We start from the raw sequence: 13,937 nt of genomic DNA, 5'->3' as shown, positions 1-13,937 counted from the left end.
TTAGATTGACGGTTTAGGGAATTAGAAAATAATAGATATAAGTCAATGTGAAATTAGCTCATTAGCCTTATTACAGAGATGAATTCAACCCATAAGCGAGGTGCTGGACCTTGTTTGAATGATGAACAAAGGCTACAAATTTTGGAGATAGTGGAACAACCATTGGCTCCTTCTCTTCGCAACATAAGTAGAAATTTTGGTGTAAGTGAATCAGCGATTAGAAGTTTGATCAAGAAGAAGGATGAGATACAAATGCGTGTCCAATTAAAAGATCATAATACAAGGAAAACAACTTTTAGGGGATCCAAAGGGAAATATCCAGAATTAGAGGAACGCTTATATGCTTGGATTGATGCATCTTGTCGATTGTCAATTGCATTGCCTCCATCCGTTATTATGGAGAAGGCTCGGCGATTGGCTACACAAATGAATATTTGTGATGATGATTTCAAAGCAACTTGGGGTTGGTTTAGGAAATTTCGTCATCGCCAATGTTTGAATACTATTAGTTTGTATGGCGAAGGAGGGGCAGTTAATCGAAATGACCCAGAATTGTTGGCTTCTTTGGAAAGGCTCTATGCTATAATCAACGAGTATGATGCTAGTTGTGTTTACAATATGGATGAAACAAGCTTATTTTTTCGATTAGTCCCAAGATATATAGTGCTTTTGCCTAGTGAAGATCCTACAACAATTCGAGGTAAGAAAAAATTGCTAGATAGAGTTACCTTAGTTGTTTGTTGTAATGCGACTGGAATTGAAAAAGTTCCCATTACAATGATTGGAAAGGCTAAGGAACCAGCTTGTATTGTTGGAAATTCTTGGCCATTACCGTATTTAGCACAAAAAAATGCTTGGATTGATATCCCTACTTTTAATAAGTGGTTTGATCATGTGTTTGTACCTTTTGTTCGTTCTCGAACTAATTGCAAAGTGCTTCTAATCCTTGATAATGCTCCTGGTCATGCCGAAACATTTGAGCGTGATGCTATCAAAGTGATTTTTTTCCCAGCCAATGTCACATCATGGAAGCAACCAATGGATATGGGAATTATTGCAGCGTTGAAAAAGAGGTACAAATATCATTTGATAAGAGAAATTTTGACATATCATGATAGTCCAGAAAATGTTAAGATTCGTTTGGAGGATGTTGCTAAACGAATGAGAAGAGGTTCTATTGGTTTAACTTTTGGAAAGTCGGCACATTTGCTAGATGCTGCCAATCTCATTGTTATTGCTTGGAATGAGATCAAGCAAGAAACACTTTTTAATTGCTATAGAAAGGCAGATATTATTCCATCATTCCGCATTAATGATGTTGAAGTTGTTGAAATGGAAGATCAATGCCTTGATGATCTTGTTGCTTTGTTATGTAACTGCAGTTTTCTTGAGAATGCACATAATGTAGAAGAAATTCGAGAGGAAATCATGGAATGTGTCAATGCAGATGCAAATGAATAAGAAAAACTAAATCAAAATCTCCTTGAAGAGATTGATGAAGTTATAGCACAAGCATCCAACACCAATGAACCACTTGCATATGATGAAAATGATTCAGATTCTGAGTTTGTTGAGATGCAAGATATGCATGGATGCTTAAAGCAAGAAGATGTGATTATTCCTGAAGTATTGCAAAATATTGTTGATACCAAACTCATGCTCAACTCAATAATGACAACAACTTATTTGAGTTCCGAGAAAGCAAAGCAAGTAAAATCAGCTTTATTGAGTGCTCGTAGAATTATTCAAGAAGCAAATTCTGCCATTGTTTCTAAGCGTATCGCTAAAAGTAGGCAAATGACCTTACATGATTTTGGTATGAAATAGCGAAAGACATAGAAATCTTATTTTTGTTCAATTTTTGCCATTTTTTGTAAGTTCTCGCTAAAAGTAGGCAAATGACCAAACATGATGTTGGTATGAAATTGTGAAAGAACTTAGAAATCTGATTTTTATTGATGATTTTGTTGTTTTTTGAATTTTTGGAACATAGTTTCCATTTGGTTCAATGTATTTTGTCATAAAACAATGTAATTTTTTTGAACAAGATTTTGACATCTATAAAAAGCACACTTAATAGAATGGCACACTTAATTGGACACACACTTAACTGAATGGTTACTGTATGTGCTTCCTTTCCCGTCCATTTGAGCATTTCAGCCTTTATACATTGAAGATCGCTTGCCTTTCGAGAGGCCAATTTCTTAAGTCCTATGCATATATCTTCAATTGTAAAGAAGGGAGGCATATGTGAAAGAGAACCATAACACATCATCTTTCCGGAAAGAGATAACTCATATAAATTCTTACAATGCATAGATAAGTCGTGAAGAGTTAAGTCACCATAACTCTCAACACGTTTCCCCTTTAGATTTCCCCAAAATTTAGCACATGCATGTGCTTTCTCTTGCATTTGGATAAATTGTTGAGTAACTTGCCATATTCTTCTCTTTCTTTGAATAAGCCTTTTATACTCATGCAAATGCTTTTGGTGATTCTCTTTATCCTTAACTACATCTAAAACCATAAGGCACTTTCGAGCTTCACGACATTTTTTATCAAACCATTTTTTCCTAAGTTTCTTGGTGCATTTCCAAGATGTGTGGTTGGTTGAAAAACATTTGTTTGTACAGGAGAAAATGACTTTCTTGAAAGCTTCCCATTTGTATTCTAGTGTGGCACCATGTTGTATCTTTTTCATTTGTAACATATCCTCAACCATCTTGGAATACATGGGTGCTCACTTAAGGTTCATGCTCAAGTGCGGTTGTTTATTATTTTCAATATAGCCTTCTCAAAATCAAACCTATGCATACATTTGAGATCAATACATAAAGGCCTATGATCGGATTCCGGTGTCCATTCACCAAGTGAGAATTTATGTATACGATCCAAAATACCTTCACAAAGTAGCACATAGTCAATCACACTATTTCCGTTTTGTTTTTACATGTAAAACCATTAGTGTTGGGCCATAAGGAAATACCATTTGCAATAAGCAATCTGGTACATTTGCACATTTGTAGGAGTAACTCGCCAAATTGGTTTGGATCTTTTTCATCGCTAGAAGAGCGACTATACATTTGCATATCCTCTTGCATCCTTGAGATATGTGGCATGAAAGATTCTTGTGAATCAAGTTGGAAACTTCTTGTACGAGCATTCATGTCACCAAAGACAATAACTTCCCCTTTGGATTTGAAATAAGCAATATCATCTTCTAGATTGGCAAACGGTTGATCTTTATCCAAACAAGCATAAAAGTTAGAATCTTGATAACGAATGTAATATCCAACTACAAAAGTGGGCAAATCATTAGGTGTTTCTATTTTGAGCCATATGTAGCATTTATGTTCATCATTTTTTATGATTGACTCATATTTCTCTATTTCCTTCTTAATCAAACATGCCACCCCTCCTTGTCATCTTCTTTCTCTTGGATTTTTCTTCCATATCAAAGAGTGTACATTATAGTTTCCTAAACCTTGAATCCTTTGAGTATCATGCTCCCATGTTTCAACAAGAAGTGTGATATCCGAGTTATCGGTGAACTCCTCTATGCCAAATCCCGTATTCCATGGGTATCCATTGCAATTCCAAAAGCATAGTCGTAAAAGGCGTGGGTTAGTCTCATAGATCACGTGTCCCTATTTGCCTACATTTCCATCTTTAGGCACATCCTTAACCTTATTTTTCAATCTTTCTTCATATGCTTTACGACAAGCATTTTGTTGTGCGATAGTACGATCTTCACTCACAAAGCATTGCGTACCTTTGAGGTATACCCAACTATTTTCAAGTATGATCCGCCGCTTTGTATCATCTGTCATTGTGCATACAATAGGCCTTTCTCCGGAGCGAGTAACACCATGTTTCCCAACTCGGTGTGCCCCATATACATTCACATTTGACATCCCATAATGCATGCTAAAAAATTCACCAATGGCCTTTCCAAGGGATGCGAGTGTTTCCATACTCTCTTCTTTAATCCCATGGACGACAATGTTCTTTGATCGTCGTTCACGTTCTTTCAATTCTCGGACATCTATGCTTTCTATATTCTTCTCTTGATGCATCACATGCATAGTAGATGAGTTTGATAGCACATCCCCACCACATACATCGGCCCATGACTTCGTTGTACATACATTTTTCATCTCACTTACATCCTGCCTCATCGTGTCCAATTTTTCTTCTTTTAATGCTTCCTTTAACTCAATCTTGTTAAGGCGCTCATTTGTTTTGAAAGAAGCTCTTTTACATTCTTGAATCTCTTCTTGAAGTTTTGCAACCACTTGTTTAAGACTTTCATTCTCAATGACAACACTTTGGAGCTTAGCATTCTCTTTCATTAATGTCCTAATCTCTTCACCTTGCTTGTTTATGGTTTCTTGAAGAGAAATCAAGTGACTCATAAGCATTTTGTCCATTGCATTGGAATCGAGATTTGTTGGTGATCTCGGCTCATTATCAATCATACCCCCGAACTTGGCGGCGGCTTTACAAGTATTTGCCATTGCAGGGACAAACCCTACGGGAAGAGAGAGACAAAGAGGGAAAGAGAGAGAATGTACCTTTCACTCGATTTAGGGCTTACGTTTGAGGAACCGTGGGGCAAAGATGGTTGCAGATGAAAATGCTCATAACTTCTTGCCACAGTAACGGAATTCAGTAAATGAACATTCTTTAGAAAGCTCTTTGAAAGAGCTTTCCAACGAGCTATAGAGCGTAGAAAACAATGGCCTGAGTGAACTTACAGAGAGCTTTAAGAGAGAGAGAGAGAGAGAGAGGTTAGTTCTCTCAATTTCTATTAGGATGGCTAACACAACAACAGGAAGTGAGTTGATGATTGTTGATGGATGTGGTAGTGATGATGGTTATGAAAATTACAAGAGGCAAAAGTGTATTGATTCTACAAAACATGAGAAAACATCATATGCAACTATTATTGGTGGGAAAGATGTTATTGGAGATGATTATGATATTAACATTCGTTGTGATTTTGTTAAGGCTTTCCTTTCCGATTTTATGGAAAAAAATGAGAAAGATGCTAAAGATTGCGTGGAGGAAGATGTTGAGGTGGTGATGGAGACCAACTCTATGTGAGCAACTTTTGACAGGTTCTATGATCGTGGTGTTATTTTGTATTTCACCAACAAACTTCCTTTGATATCATGGATTAAGCAGTGGTTGAATTCATTCATAATGCCTAATTGTGTTGAGGGTGTGTATGTGGGTCCAAGAGGTTTCTGTGATGTAGTTTTTCGATCGTCAGAACACCATACGACTTTGATGGCAAAAGTACCAATCTTTTTTGATAGAAGATTAGTGCATGTGATGGAATGGGTTCCAATGGTGGATTATAAAGATTTATTAAAACAACAATATCCAATTTGGGTGACCGTTGATTGTAGTAACTCATTCTTTTGGGATTTTCTACAAGGATTGACGTACCAAATTGGTAAAGTTTTGGTTGCTCCTCATGTTAATTCGTTGAACAAATGTAGATTTTTCATGTTATGGGATACAAGTTGTAAACTTCCAGGATGGTTGAGTATCGATACATCTCGATTTGGTCGATTTCGTTTTAAGCTTCAATGGGAAACTTTTGTAGGACATTGTTTTAAATGTGGTAAATTGGGGCATTTTATGGCTGAATGCCAATATCATAGTGAACTATCCCCAGAAAATAATGTCAAAGGGAAAAATAAGGAAGATGTTGAGAAGGATATTGTCTCAATGGTTGATATGGTCATGGATGAGGGAACATCTCATGGGTTAGAGCGAGATCCTAAAGTTCATGGTCATGTTAGAGGTGTTGGGGAGGAGAATGGAGTATGTAATAATGATGGCCCAAATGTTGAAGATGGAGAGTGGCATCAAGTGAAGCATAAGATAAAAGGGAAGGGTGTTGGCATACAAAGGGAATAAAAAAATACTTATGGTACGACATTACCAAAAGATAATTTGAGATTGAAGGAGGGGTTTAAGAAAAATCCTTGGTAGAAACAAGTGCGAAATCAGAGATTGTCCAACTAATTACAATTTGATTCTTTAGGAAGGGTGGTACAACCTCAATTAAATCAAGGACTTCGTTCTCGTAGATCTAGACAACAAAACCCTAATATTGGTGGAGGGGATGTAGTACACACAAATCCTTATGCAGCTCTTGAACACGTAGTTAGTACATTCATGAATACACTTGTTAATTTGAACAAAACCCTAATATTGGTCGGCTTGTCTGCTACCCAAGCCCTTGTCAGCTCCCTTGCTATTGTGGCATTGGCGCCCTCCGTATCGGCGTCGGCTTTGGATGCCTCCTTATCCGCTTGGTATTAATGTGATTTGGTTCTTCTGAATCACTCTTCTCGATCGAATCGGCTATCTTCGATTCGTTCCCGCTCTTGTCCGAATTGGTTGTCTCTAATTCATCCTCCTTTTGGCCCTTAACCACAATTGACCATGTCTTGGTCTTGGCCTTTATCTTCAAGTCAGCTCTGCCCTTCTTGTCTCTGCCACCTACCTTTCCTTTCTCGGCTCCGTTCTTTCGGTCACTCCCCCTGCATCTGGCTACTCTCCACTTAGCCAATATTCTTCCATTTATCCACACATCCTCGGCTTCTCTAGCCGATCTGGACGTTCTGACTTCTTCAGTAGTTTCGAAATCGAATTCTTCACTCGATTCATCTTTCGGATTTCATCTCTCTACTCCCTCTCAAGTTTGGCATTTCAAGAGGCTATATATGCCAAGCATGCTCGAGAATTGCCGCAACTTGTCTAGGCCGAGAGGTTTGGTGAAAATATCGGTGACTTGCCAATCAATAAGAACAAACACAAGTTCCACTTCACCGGAGAGGATTGTCTCACAGACGAAATGATAGTGCACCTCAATGTGCTTTGTCCGGGCGTGGAAGACATGGTTTTTAGCTAGCTAGATGTTGTTGAGGTTGTTACAATAGATCATCATCGGATTGGGAACCTCCACCCACAGATCCTTCAGTAGCCGCTTGAGCCATATGGCTTCACATGTAGTGACAACTACTCCTATGTATTTGGCCTCCGTGCTCGATAGTGCAAGTATCGACTCCTTCTTGCTACTCCAAGCGATCGCAGGACTTCTCAATGAAAACGTGAATCCAAATGTTGACCTATGATCGTTGGCATTTCCGGCCTAGTCGGCATCCGTGTAGTCGACAAGTTTTTTGGTTACACCTACGCGATATAGCAACGCCCTATCTTCGTGCCGCTGACATATCGCAATATCCGTTGCGCGCATTGAAGGTGTTCGGTCATCGGCTGCGACATGAATTGGTTGATCAATCCAACTGGATAGTTGAGGTATGGCCGAGTGATGGTCAAGAAAATAAGGTTTCTGACTATCTGTCGGAACCATGTTGGGTTGCACGCCTTCTCGGATTTGGGGCGAAGCTTCATATTTCTATCCAAAGGAGTTGAGACGGATTTACAATCCGTCATCCTGAACTTGAACAACATATTCAACACATAATGACGTTGGCTGATCAATATGCCTTCGGGGTTGCAGATCACTTCGATCCTGAGGAAATAATGATGGTCCCCCAGGTCCTTCATCTCAAATGATGTTGTTAGTTAAGACTTGACATGGCCGATTTCTTCGAGGTCGGCACTGGTGATGACTAAATCATCGGCACATAGCAAAATGCTAATCGGTCCGATCCGACTTGGGTGAATGAACAAGGTGTCAAATATTGGTCTATAATGGCCGTATTCACATTGTATCTTTGACCAACTAGATTTAGGACAATTCTGTCAAAGGGTAGTTGCCCTAGCCCATTTAGTATATAATGGGCTTTGTAACCTAGTTGTTAATGTTGTTGTCATTGTAACCTAGCACTGACGGTCTCAATCGCCAACATTTGGTATTAGAGCAGAGGTTATTCAACTCGTTGCCAACCATCATCAGTCTTCAACAACATTCCTGATTCGTCTCCTTTGAAGAACCTGAGTTCGAGATCTCATCTAGAGGAGAGAAAGAAAATTGAAGATTCACAATCTACTTTGCTAGATCACTACTAAGGTAAGCCAGTTGGTTGTACCTTGCTTTTGTGATTGCAACCACTCAGAGTGGAATCTCCATCAAATCAGCCTTTGAGATTGTGCTTTACAAGGTTAGACACAATCTATTTGCTTGTCGTATTCCCTCAAAGTAGATCTTGTCCTAGGAACAACCCCTATTTGTGCTTCATTCGACTAGACAACATTTGGTAGCACTAGTTAGTTGATCCTCTCATCGTCGTTGGCATTCGAAGCAGGATTGGCTTGGATAACTAGCATATAATCTGTGATTGGTATTTTCTTGAAATTGACATTTAAAATCCGATCGGCTAATCGGCGCATTTGTGTCCAATTCGGCTAAGTCAATCGATTGTAACCTCTTTGGTAGAATCAATTCGACTCATGTTCGAATCCGACTAGAACAATATCGGGTGAGCTAGTCGGCTGCATCCGACCACCATTTGTAGTCAACTTCAAACATAGTCTAACAAGCCAACACAAATGACATCTGTAAAGAAATAGCGCGGAATACTGCTCGGCCACAACTGAGTCTTAGATCACTTCATTTAAGGATCAAACACAAAAATGGGAATAGAGATGAATACTCGTGCACCAAACGAAAGTACACAGGATGTTTACGTGGAAAACCCTAATAGGGAAAAACAACGGGAGCCCACAGACTCCAAACTTTCACTATACGAGAAAGGTACAATCAGAGACTTGGAGGCAATGACCTCGAGCTCTGTTTCTTCACCAAGCGGAGGTTGCAACAGAATATCGTTCTGTATCTCCTCTCCCTCTCTATCTATCACTCTCTATACAATAGTTATACACATACAACAATATGACACCTATCTTTGAATTGATTGCCCTAAGTCATATTTATACTTATATGAACTTAGGGCTATTTACAAATATAGCCTCAATAGGCTTACTCAAAACATATTTACAAATATGTCTTCTCTTCCGGTTCTCACTGGGTCCATCCGATCCGGTTTCCGGATCTCTTTCGGTTCTCACCGGGTCCTCTTCATTCATAACCGGATCCCATCCGGGGGGACCGATTTCCCAACAATCTCCCCCTTCACTCTGGCATGGGATGTCTCGCCAGCCCGATCTACTTTCGGCACGCGTCCAGCTTGTCGGTTGTCAACACCTTGGTCAACATATTCGACCCGTTCTCCTTCGTGTGGATCTTCGTCAACAAGAACTCTTGATCTTCTACTCTCTCCCGGATCTAGTGGTACCTTCGCTGGATATGTTTCGTCTGGGAATGGTAGGCTGCGTTCTCTGCAAGGTGGATGGCACTTTGACTGTCGCAGTAGAGCCGGTATTCCTCTTGTTGGATCCCTAGCTCTCTAATGAAGTCCTTCATCCAGATTATCTCATTGCCGGCTTCCACAACTGCCATGTACTCCGCCTCCGTGGTTGACAACGCAACCGTCTTCTGCAGCCTCAACTGGTACGATACAACTCCGTCTGCATAAGTCATGACATATTCGGATGTAGACTGGTTGGTATCTGCATCAACCGACATATCCAAATATGTGAATCTGTCAAGTTGGGGATTACCGGGGCCGAACCGGAGGCACATACTTGAGGTGTCTTTCATATACCAGAGTATCCACTTGACCGCGTTCCGGTGCTCTCTTCCGGGATTGCTCATGAACCGGCTCACCACTCCGACTGCATATCCGATATCCGGTTGGGTACATAGCATCGCATACATCAAGCTTTCGATGGCAGAGGCATATGGTATCTTCATCATATCCGTTTTCTCCGCCTTTGTCCTTGGGCTTTGTTTTCTGGATAGCTTGCAGTTTGCCGAAAGTGTCGATCCGACCGGTTTTGCCTCCGACATGTTGAATTGTTGAAGCACCTTTGTCACATACTTCTCCTAACAACATCTTCAACCGGTCCTGGATGATGTGCATTCCCAATATATGTCTTGCTAAACCCAAGTCTTTCATTGAGAAGGTCCGGTTTAGAGCCTTCTTAAGCATCCGAATCTTGCCTTGATCGCGTCCACCGGGTGTCATGAACAGTACTGAGACAGAGAAGGAATTAGTACTGAACGAAGGATTAGTACTATGAGAGGTGTGGAACTTCTTCGAGAGAAGGAAGAAGTGAGCGAGACAGAGAGAAAGAGAGAGAGAGAGAGAGAGAGAGAGAGAGAGAGTGATGATAAGAAAGATATTTATTATATGAAGAGAATATACAACGGTGGCTAAAAGGCTTAAGACTGGCGTTGAACCAATTTGGTTCAACATAATGCCTAGTGCCCTCTTTTATAGTGTTTTCAGGAGTAATCCTGAAGCTTCTAGAATGTTCCAGAGAAATCTGGAATATACACTAATTTCCTATAATAAAATGTAAATGAAAATAATATCCTACGTATTACAATAGATGTTCTAATGGTCAAGAGCTCGACCCATATAACCTAAGGTCATGGGTTCGAGTCTTGCCATATCATGACACTATCCCCCCTTTAAAACGACGAGTGTCACGAGTCGTCTTGGATTGAGGACTCGGTTTGTGTGGATATTGACGATGGAAGTCTTCAAGAAGAGCACGAGCATTGGTTACATTCTCGATCGGTTCCCAAGTACGTTCGCTGGGACTATAGCCTAGCCAATCGACTAGATAGTAGAGCTTGTTGCGAACAATCTTGGAATCAAGAATGGCGGCAACCTCGTACTCCGGCCCATCTTCAAGCTCGATCGGGGGTGGAGGTTGGATAAGACGTTCTGGGATGGTGCTCTCGTGGTAGGGTTCGAGGAGAGAACTATGAAACACCGGATGTATCCGAAGTTGAGGAGGTAGATCGAGACGAAAAGCAACATCATTAATCTTTCCAATAATACGGAAAGGACCTAATCGCCGATAATCCAACTTCTCACATGGGCGAGTAGTCTTGATGTGTCGTCGTAGCAACCACACCCGATCTCCAATATTAAAACTAGATGGAAGTCGATGACGATCCGCGTAGACCTTGTGTGTTTGTTGAGCTTGCTGGAGATGAGTAGATAAATCCGCTTGTATCTTGCGTAACCGCTCCAAACGATCCTCCGCGCACGGATTTGTGGACACCTCTGGGGTTTCAAGTACACTCCACCGGGGGTGACATCCCGTATAAGCATAAAATGGCGTAACTTTAGTGGATCCGTGGATAGAGTTGTTATAGGCAAATTCGGCGAAGTGGAGAATATCTGTCCAGTCGTCCTGATGATAGCTGAGAAAGCACCGCAGATACTGCTCCAACGTTTGATTTGTTCGTTCAGCTTGGCCGTCAGTTTGTGGGTGGTAGCCGGAAGAGAGGTTACAAGTGACCTTGAGCATGTTAAAAAGGTGCTTCCAGAATTTTGACACGAACTGGGGTCCACGGTCGCTGATGATACTATCGGGGAGTCCATGATGCCGACATACTTCACGCATGACAATTTCGGCAGTGTCTTCACTGGAGATCTCCTTAGTACATGGCAAGAAATGAGCCATCTTCGTATATCGATCGACCATCGTTAGAATCGCATTGAACCCCTTAGAGACTGGAAGATCTGTGATGAAGTCTAGAGCAATGGATTGCCACGGCTTGCTTGGAATTGATAATGGTTCTAATAAACCATATGGATGATGCCTTGGCATTTTCGCTCTGCAACATGTATCACAAGTCCGAACAAAATCCTCGACAAATTGTCGCATACAGGGCCACCAGAATGATCGTTGTACTAAATGTAATGTTTTAGTACTACCAAAATGCCCAGCTGTATATGTGTCATGACAGTTTTGTACTACTCGAAGGTGGCAAGAACCATTAGGAACATACAAAAGTTCTTTAAAGAAGAGTAATCCATCATGGTATTTGAATTGCCGATAGTCCGTACCTGGTGGTTGCGACTGTGAACACGACGCTCGAGAGGGATCAATTTGTGCTAGTATAGCTTGGGCGAACGCATCTGTCTTCAAGTCTTCACGTATGGTATCGATAACGCGGGAATCCATAGGCATGTCAAAGATTTGTGTTGCTTGTAATCGTGCCGGTCCCAAGATGACTTGTTTTTGGTTATCGAAAGCTGGCTCGCCAGGACGGGGTGCTAGATACGAACGCCGTGATAATGCATCTGCCTTCCCTTGGTGCCTCCCCGGACGATATGTAATTTTGAAGTCGAAACGCGTGAGGAAGTGGGCCCACCGAGCTTGACGTCGATTCAACACACGGGCATCCTGAAAGTAGGCAAGATTCTTGTGGTCACTAAATACGGTGACTGGATGAGAGGATCCCTCCAGAAAATGCCTCCATTGCATAAAAGAATCCACTATTGCCAATAGCTCCTTATCATGGATTTCGTAGTTGATTTCGGCGGCATCAAACTTGCGTGAGTGAAAAGCCACAGGATGTAGCTTTTCATCATTCCCCTGTTGTGACAGAATGCTCCCCAATGCAAAATCCGATGCGTCAGCTTCGATAATGAATGGTTTCTCCGGATCGACATGAGCTAGAATTGGAGCCGATGTAAATGCTTTTTTAAGACTCTCGAAAGCCATGTCCGTTTCTTCAGACCAGGTGAACGGTTGTCCCTTCCTGGTAAGTTGTGTGAGAGGTAGAACGATCTTTGAGTAATCCTGTATGAACTTCCGGTAAAAATTGGCAAAGCCTAAGAAGCATTGCACATCCCGTACCGAACGCGGAGTCTGCCATTCTACCACCGTTCTGACCTTAGCTGGGTCCATGGAGATGCCTTCTGACGAAATGATGTAGCCGAGAAATTCCACTTGGTTGCACCCGAAACTACATTTTTCTAACTTTGCATACAGACCATGTTCTCGAAGTCGTTTTAGTACTAATAGTACATGAGAATCATGTTCTTCTTGGGTCTTTGAATAAACCAGTAGATCATCCAAATAGATGATCAAACAATCATCCAATAGATCTCGGAATATATCATTAGCCATGTGCTGGAAGACTGTCGGCGCATTAGTGAGGCCGAACGGCATGACAGTATACTCGAAGTGCCCATATCTGGTGCGAAACGCGGTCTTCCATTCGTCTCCTGGTCGGATCCGTACGAGGTTATATGCTCCCCGTAAGTCGATCTTCGTGAAGAACCTGGCACCATTGATCCGTTCTAAAAGACTTGAGATAAGGGGAAGAGCATACCTATTCCTGATTGTAACCTTATTCAAGCCACAGTAATCTACAACGAGACGAAGCGATCCATCTTTTTTCTTGACGAAGAAAATGGGCGCACCGGCTGGAGATTTCGAATGCCGAATGAAACCATTTTCCAAATTCTCCTCTATATAGGCCCGAAGGACTTCCAACTCGGTTGGTGACAAATTGTAGATCGGTCCCCATGGCGGCTCTTTTCCCGGTTGTAAATCGATGGGGCAATCGTACGGTCGATGATGAGGAAGTGTGTTGGCTTGTACTTTATCGAACACATCGGTGTAATGGCGATACTTCTCGGGAAGTTGAACGGTGGATTCTTCTTTAGTGGTGTTGGAGGGGTTTACTGATATTGCAAAGAGGAACATTTCCTCCTTGTGCCCTTCTTTACGCAACTGACGTAGCGAAATGGTTGCCATCTTCTGAGTTGACCCTTGGGTTTTTCGACACCGGATTTCTCTTGTTCTCCAATCTATGTCAGGGTTATGTAACTCGAACCACGGTAGTCCTAAAACTATAGGATGTTCTGGGATACTAATAATATTAAATGATACTACACATACTAAGTTATCTAGGACAATATTAATGGGCTCTGACTCTTCTAGGATATTTCCGGAAGCAATAGGACGTCCATCAATGACTACTACAGAGGCTGGACACTGGAGTTTTCTTAGGGATATCTTATGAGCTTGAGCAAATTTCTTATCCATAAAGCAAGAGTTAGCTCCGGAATCTAGGA

Source organism: Azolla caroliniana, unplaced genomic scaffold (assembly GCF_043228905.1).
Source record: "Azolla caroliniana isolate FFs.n. ecotype wild unplaced genomic scaffold, voAzoCaro1.0.p SCAF_22, whole genome shotgun sequence".
Classification (NCBI taxonomy): domain Eukaryota; kingdom Viridiplantae; phylum Streptophyta; class Polypodiopsida; order Salviniales; family Salviniaceae; genus Azolla; species Azolla caroliniana.
The sequence above is the reverse complement of the archived record's forward strand: the minus strand, read 5'-3'. Positions refer to the sequence as shown.